Here is an 8,401-nt window from a genome sequence, read left to right on the forward strand (position 1 = left end):
AATAAGTCCAATGTAGGAGGTAAGTGCTTTAATTCCCTCTCATCCTTTGGGAACTGCAACAATCTTTTCTGTTTCAACTCTATAGGCTCTACAACACAAAATTTAAATTGGATTATTGATTCTGGTGCAAACCAACATATGGTTATGACCAGTGAAAACATGTTCAACTTAGTTGATGTTACAGAATATAACATAACTATTCAGCATCCCAATGGGACAGATGCTAAAGTCACTAAGATTGGATGTCTTAAGCTATCAGATTCTGTGATTTTGAAAGATGTGTTTGTGGTGCCTGAATACTATGTGAACCTCATTTTTGTGTATAAGCTAGATAAAGATAACAAACTTAGAGTCATATTTGATGAAAACTCTTGCTACATTCAGGATTTATGCTCAAAGAAAACCCTGATGACTGGTAAACAAACTGAGGTATATTTCTGTGGTAATTCCCTAGGTCCTAATTTCTCTTGCTTGAATAAGACTGAAAAAATAAAGCTCTGCACTCTAGACTGGGTTCCCGTGCTGAACAAGTATTGAAAATTTTACAAATCAAGTCTGAGACTAGTAACACAAACCCTTGTGACATTTGTCACAAGGCCAAACAACACAGGGTACCTTTCCCTCTAAGTGACCACAGGTCAACTAAAGTAGGGGATCTGGTACACTTGGATGTTTGGGGTCCATACAAGGTTACAAGCATAGAAGGGTACAAATATTTTCTCACCATAGTTGATGACTTTACCAGATCCGTATAGGTCTTTTTAATGAAGTCCAAATCTGAAGTCTTTGAAAATATACAAAGCTTTTACAACCTTGTAAAAACCCAATTTGAAGTCAACATTAAAGTCTTTAAGAGTGATAATGGTTCAGAATTCATTAACTCTCAAATGTCTGATTTTGTTAAAACTAAAGGCATCATACATCAAACCTCATGTACATATACTCCACAACAAAATGGTGTTGTGGAGTGAAAATGTGACAACTCGAGTTCCAAAATTCCATCTTCACGTTAATTGTACGTTAATTGTTTAGTTGTTTGTTTACATGACTTGTTTGCCTTGTAACCATACATGTTGATCATATGTGGAGACGTTATGTGATTGTTGTTTCTATATGTTTGGTGATATAACATGTAACCTGTTTGAAAAACTTAAACCATTTAAACCTTGAATGAGTTCGACGAAACCCAAGGGTTTCGCCATTAACTACTTCGACGAAACAGAGGAGGGTTTCGCCATCCTCATCTCGACGAAACAAGGAATTTCGCCGGCCTAGGATTTCTTTGAAGCCCATTAAGGGCCCAATGATATTTCTTGGTTATATTAGTTTAGAACGCTTGTCTGTTGTTACGTAACTGTTCAATTGAAAAACCCTAGCTCTCTCGTTCTCTCTAGTGCGACGGCAACCATCACTTACCACCATCATCTCTCTCTCTCGGGCTCTTGCTAGTTTGCCATGCGAACGGTTAGTATTTGATTAGATTACTCGATTTAATATGCTTGACTCATTGTTGAAGATTTCCATGTATTAACAGGGATCTAAGGATGTTATTAGAAACTGTACCCTCATATGTGGTCTATTAGGGTTTATTATTTGGTTACTAATCTTTTGGATTGAATCTGATGTTGTGATTATATCCATGTTTCACTGCTCGGAAGTTGATGTTACGGATTGATGTTCTATTGTATGATATGTATATTATTAATTCCGTAATAGGGTTAAGTACATGATGATGACTTTTGTTAATAGATCATTAGAATCATGATGATTTCATTGAAACTGCTACTGATGATTAGGGTTCTAGGAGCATAGATGTTGTAACTGATTGAATCTAGTAATGCCATGTTGAATCTGTAACTGTTGTGTTCGACGAAACTGGGTAGGCTCTCGTTGTGTTTAAACTTGACGAAACTCCATGGGTTTCGCCACTTACAGTCTCGACGAAACACTGAAGGTTTCGTCATCTAGTATCTCGACGAAACTCCGGGAGTTTCGCCGCCCATGAGTTGTCACAAACAGACTGTAGACTTGAAACGACTATGATAGTGAATGAACATATGCCAATTATTGACTGTTAATGAGATCAATCGTGATTTAATTTTCGATCAATACACTTAACTGTTAATCATGACCAAGGAGCATACATGTAAACGGTGAATGTGAATAAGATATATAACTGCTATGTGTTGAATCGGTGATCACTATCTTGCAAGCACTCTATGATTGTATCTTACATGAGAACAATGCGAACGTGACCTGATTATGTATACGTGCATACCACAGGCTTTGACTGATTAATTGGGATCAAGTAATTAATCAACTGAGCAAACCAAGGTGAGTTCACACTCTTAAGGCATGGGATTCTCGTTGGATTGGGAATGGGATAAAATAGCTAGAACGAAACTTGTACTTTTGCCACTACTAGACTACTTACCTCCGTCCTCGGTTTGGGAAGGACACCATCGCTAAACTCATGTATTGTTATACGTACCTCCGTCCTCGGTTTGGAAAGGACGCCAGCGCTAAACCTACGTACTCATTACGTACCACTGTCCTCGGTTTGGGAAGGGCACCTGCGCTAAACCTGCGTGTTCTTATACGTACACCGTCCTTGGATTGGGAAGGATGCCTGCGATAAACCTATGTACTCATGTACATACTTCTGTCCTCGGTTTGGGAAGGACGCCAATATATGCATCTAGTCTAGCAATTTATAACATGGGGTAGCCCCCACTGATCATGGTTTGGAAAACCAGGAAAGTTGATTTACCATAGTTGCAAACAAACTCTTAGTTCTTGAGAAACTACTTTAGAACAAACACCTCCTGTGAACTCGCTCAACTTTGTTGTTGACTCTTTGTTATATGCCTTGCAGGTCGTTAGGTATCTATGGAGCTTGCATGGAAGCTGGGAGAGTCATTGTGGGACATGGTCAGTTATGTGCCATGTTAAACATTTGAAAAACGTTTAAACTTATGTTTTGGTTTTAAACATTATGCTTCCGCTTACAACTTACATTATGTTTTGTTTGGACACCAATTGTATTGTGTTGGATTTTATAAACTACTTTTATTTATACGTTATGTTCAATATGATTGGTGGCTTGATCCTGGTTAGTCACGCCTCCAAGTGGTGATACTCCGCATGTGGATTTTGGGGGTGTGACAGATTGGTATCAGAGCCAGGTTATAGTGAACTTGGTTTTAATAAGGGAACAAGTTTTTGTTAAAACCAGACTATAACCTGTATAGTGCTCAACGATCCACAACGACGCTTCGCTCCACGTGCAAGACTCAACATTTTTGAGGTGATATGATTTATGTTTATGTTGCCTACTTGTTAGTTACATAGTGCATTGCTCATGGTATGCTTAGATAAACGTAGCAACTATTGTTTGAAACACATGTGTGCTTACTCTCTTCTGTCATCGCACTTTCGCGAACCTCTCTCACTCATGTTTCCCTTGATATGAAGATCATGAGTGGACGTATCAACATGACTCAAGCCCAGCTGACGGCTTTAATCAATGAGCAAGTTACTGCAGCACTCGCAGCCGCTCAGGCAGGAGGTATAACATGCCATTGCAACTTACCCTAGGATCTTTAGATCCTACTCTCGTAAACTAACACTTGTGCTTAACTTTGTCTCTTATTACACACACGACAGGTCAACCTGCTCAACCTCCTGTGTGCACTTTCAAAACTTTTATGGACTGCCGACCTACTACTTTCAACGGCACTGAAGGAGCTGTAGGCCTCCTCCACTGGTTCGAGAAGCTCGAATCTGTCTTCGAGATGTGTGAATGCCCTGAAGCTCGTAGGGTAAAGTACGCTACCGGAACACTCGAAGGTGCTGTGTTAACCTGGTGGAAAGCACAGGTTCAGATGTTAGGGCTGGCAGCTGCTAATGCCAACCCATGGAACGACTTCAAGGATTTGATTAAGGAAGAGTATTGTAGTCGCGACGACATCCACAAGCTAGAGGTGGAGTTCTTCAATTTAAAGATGACGGGGTCTGAAATCGAGGCTTATACGAAGAGATCAAATGAATTGGCTATATTGTGTCCCAATATGGTAGACCCTCCCATCAAACGTATCGAGCTGTATCTCAAGGGTCTAGTGCCAGAAATTCAGAGTCATGTGACCGCGGCTAATCTTGGCACCATCCAGCAAGTCACTCGACTTGCTCATCGTCTCACTGATCAGGCGGTAGAACAGAACAGACTACCAAAACGTGTTAATGCTGCTACAGCTACTTCAAATGCTCCTAATGACAACAAACGCAAGTGGGATGGAAATTCGAGCAAGGGTTCCACTTCAGTTCAGTCTCAGTCCCAGCAGCGAAAGACAGATGAGTACAGGAGCCCCAGTCAGCAGTCTTTTAGTAATCAAAGTCAGGGTGGATATAGGGGAAACCACCCTAAGGGCAATCGATGTAATTTGCACCACAGCGGGCCGTGCAACAAAGATCGTTGTCAGAGATGTAACAATCCGGGTCATGAAGCCAAAGATTGCAGGAGCTCACGTCCTGCAAACCAGAATCGATAACAGCAGCCACAAGCCCCACAGAACCAGCATCATCAACAACAGGGTAATAAGAGATGTTATCAGTGCGGTGCTGAAGATCATTTCAAGAGACACTGCCCCCAGTTGAACCAGAATCAGAATCAGAACAACGAAAACCAGGGGAATGGAAACAACGGAGGTAACAACAACGGCAATGTTGCCAGGGGACGTACCTTCGTGATTGGTCAGGGTGAAGCAAGGAACGATCCCAACATTGTGATGGGTAAGTTTCTACGGGATGATTTCTTTGTTATTATTTTATTTGATTCGGGAGCCGATACTAGCTATGTGTCCTTAAAAGTTAGTCAAATGCTTAAACGTACACCAACCCTTATGAACACCAAGCATGTCGTAGAGTTAGCAAATGGTAAAAGTTTAGAGGCCACACACATAGTTCAAGATTGTAATCTTGCTCTAGCTGGTCAGACCTTCTCCATCAATCTTATTCTTATAGTCTTGGGTAGTTTTGATGTCGTCATTGTGTTAGGCCCTAAAGTGTGAGACTGACGCATCAAATTAACACAACGGGTTATGGTTACGAATTGGGTCTTACCGGGTTAGTTTATATTAGGTTGTGGACCTTTATAGGTCACTTGGGCCAAGCTTTAGGCCATGTGGGCCAAGCAGGCCCAAGGGGAGCCCATGTAGGGAAGTGGGCTTAAGTTAGTATATAAACAAGTTTTCTACTTGTTTTAGGGTTTGATCTTGATGGTTACAGATTTCCTAGAGAGAGAGCTAGAGAATTCGATTTGGTTGTGAACACTTGTACCAGACGGTTTTGCTTTTCAAGTAATAGAATCGTGTGCAAGTGTTTAAAGGTGATTCGGTATTGTTCTTGCTTTTCATATTTTTCGGTTTATCTTGAATCATCTTGTGATTGGATTCCGCACTCTCACAAGATTAGGTTTGATATCATTGAAAGATCCGGTTTCACGGGACTTACAATTGGTATCAAAGCCAAGAAACCATTCTTGGTTCGGTTTTGATATCAATCAGATTCAAGAACAAACGGTTATTACTAATTTGTTTTTTAGTGGTTGTTTTGCAGTGGAAGCCTTAAATTTTTTCGATCTGTTCTTGGTGCAATTATTGAAAATTGTTACTGATTTTGGATTGTGTGATTTCAGAAATTTCTGTTTGCTGATTTCTCGGAGCTGATCGAAGAAAATTCAAGGATCTCAAAAATCTTTGAATTTTGGAAGTGCTGGAAATCCGGGATTACGAGTCAACAGTTCTTATCTCTTATCTGTTTTGCAGGTTTCGACTCGCAATCACGTGCTGTCTCGACTTGTCTTGCTTTGGTCTCGACTCGCAACTGCTGTTTGTCTCGACTTGTTTTGCTTTGGTCTCGACTCGCAACTGCTGTTTGTCTCGACCTGTCTTGTTTTGGTTTCGACTCGCAATGGCTGGCAGTCTCGGTTTGTCCTGTTTCCGTCTCGACTCGCAATCAGCTGGTCTCGACAAGTGGTGGTTTTGACTCGCAACAAGTCAAGTCTCGAGTTTTTGATTTTTGGTTTCGACTCGCATTCGTGGTTTCGACTCGCAACGTCAAATTGCAACGTGTTTTGTGATTTGGACCTGGACTGTTGAACTGATAAAACTTTTGGACCCTTAAATATATTAATTGATTAATTAACTATGGCAACAAACAACGCTGAATTGGCTGCTCTTAACCAACAACAAGAACTGGACTCAAACTTGGAACCACAACACGCATTCCAAGATTAACTGATGCAAATGACTTTCCCGAATGGAAATGGCGTTTTGAGCAGCATTTGAAGGTTAAAGATTATAAACTGTGGCGAAGCATTGTGAGGGGTCCTAGAGAGATTATGATGGAAAGTTCCACCGAACCGGGTGTTAAAGTGAAGAAACCTAGGGAACAATATACTGAAGATGATGTTCTTATAGCTGAGGAAGATGACCGTGCTCGTTCATACTTGACTATGGGATTGGGCCCTGACATTGCTATCGGATTTCGCACTTGCAAATCTGCTAAAGAACTGTGGGATTCTCTGGTCGAAGTGTATGAAGGGAATGAAGATATGAAAGAGAGTCGAAGAAATCTGCTGCAACAAAATTTCAACAATTTCAACCATATTTATGGTGAAACGGTAGACAATCAGATTCAGAGATTTGTGAAGCTGGTAACCCAAATGCAAATGGAAGAAATTCATACAACCAATGCATCCACAAACCGACAACTTCTTAATGCATTGCCAAAGAGTTGGGATCATCATGTTGCCATGATCAAGAAAACTAAAGACCTCGCAAGATGCACCCTGTCAGAGATGATCTCTCATATTAAAGCATGTGAACTAGATGATAAGCAAAGAGAAACAAACTACAAGAACAGTATGCTAGCTGCTGGTTTCTCCATCGCTCCCTCTTCATCCAACAACAACAACACAGCTTTGTTGTCTCAAGGAGGGTTTCAAATGTTTCGCAATACCACATCCGCTACTCCAACTTCAGCAAATGTTTACTGCTCTGGATCCTCTAATCAAGTTGTTTCTCCAGCTGCTCCTGCTTCCATTCCAAATGCTGGAAATGTCTCTACTGCTGCTCCTGCCTCCGCTGCAAACAACGAAATGATAGCCATCTTCGCCAACCAATCAAAAGAAAACCTGGATATAGCAGCTTCAGTGATCAACTGTTTGAATGCTTTCATTGCAGGAAAACTTGATCCACCAAAGTGGAGTCCTGATGATCTGACACAGGTTCATCCAGACGATGTTGAAGAAATGGACATCACCTGGCAGATGGCAATGAAGGCTTTCAGGGCTCAAAAGTTCGTGAAAAGAACAGGCAAAAACAGGTGGGGAAATGCCTGGAATGGAGCTGCTAAAGTGCCCTTTAATCTACGTTGTTACAACTGTCATGAGGAAGGGCATTATGCTCGAAACTGCACAAAGCCACTGATAAACAGAGAACAAACCCCTGCTCAGCCTGCAACTCCTAATCGAGAAAGAGCTCTTGTGACCACTACTGTTATAACAGATGCTGCTGCTTCTGGAAGTCCTCAGCCGCAAGGATTGGCGCAAGCACTGGTGGTTCAGCCCAACATCAATTTTGATTGGACTTCAGAAATTGAACGTCTGAACATATCAGCTCCAGAGAATCAAGTTGCTGCAACCAACATTGCATTCATGACTTCAAGTGATCAAAGCCTAAAGCCCGAGGAAGAGACTGCAGCTGATGACTTTGCGTTCATGACTCAAATTCTTTCAGCTCCTGTTAAAGGTCTCACCAAAGAAGAGGTAATTTCTGTTTTCTGTACTCCTGAGTGTAGGGAAAGGGTTGAAGCTTACAGAATACACAACGCTGAGCTCATTCAAGATTATAATGACATAAAAAATAAGAACTTTACTTTATCTAAAAATGAGAAACTTTATAAAGAAAAAATTGAGGCTCAGCGAAAGGACATCATCAAACTAAAGGATGATGTGAGTGTAAAAACAGCCCATTTCCTAGAAGCTCAAGAAAAGGTATGCATTTTAACTAAGGAACTGGAAGATATTAGAAACAGATATCAAATTAATGAACTTAATATCAAGAAGTTTGATTCTTCCAGTAAATTAGTTAAAAATCTTTGTGATCAACAACTCGCTTTTAAAGAAAAGAAAGGGCGTGGTTTGGGTTACACTCAGACTCCTCCTCCATACAATGATAACTATACTTATCTACCAATGACTGAGGAGGAGATGATAAATGAGAGTAAAATGACTTATGGTTCGAAAAACCACAAATCGTCTGTTCATGACAGACATGTTAAGCCACAAAAGTCTACTCCATTGAATTTTGTTCCCAAAGGCACAATTGATCCTAATGTTTCA

This window comes from Helianthus annuus, chromosome 17 (genome assembly GCF_002127325.2).
Source record: "Helianthus annuus cultivar XRQ/B chromosome 17, HanXRQr2.0-SUNRISE, whole genome shotgun sequence".
NCBI lineage: Eukaryota > Viridiplantae > Streptophyta > Magnoliopsida > Asterales > Asteraceae > Helianthus > Helianthus annuus.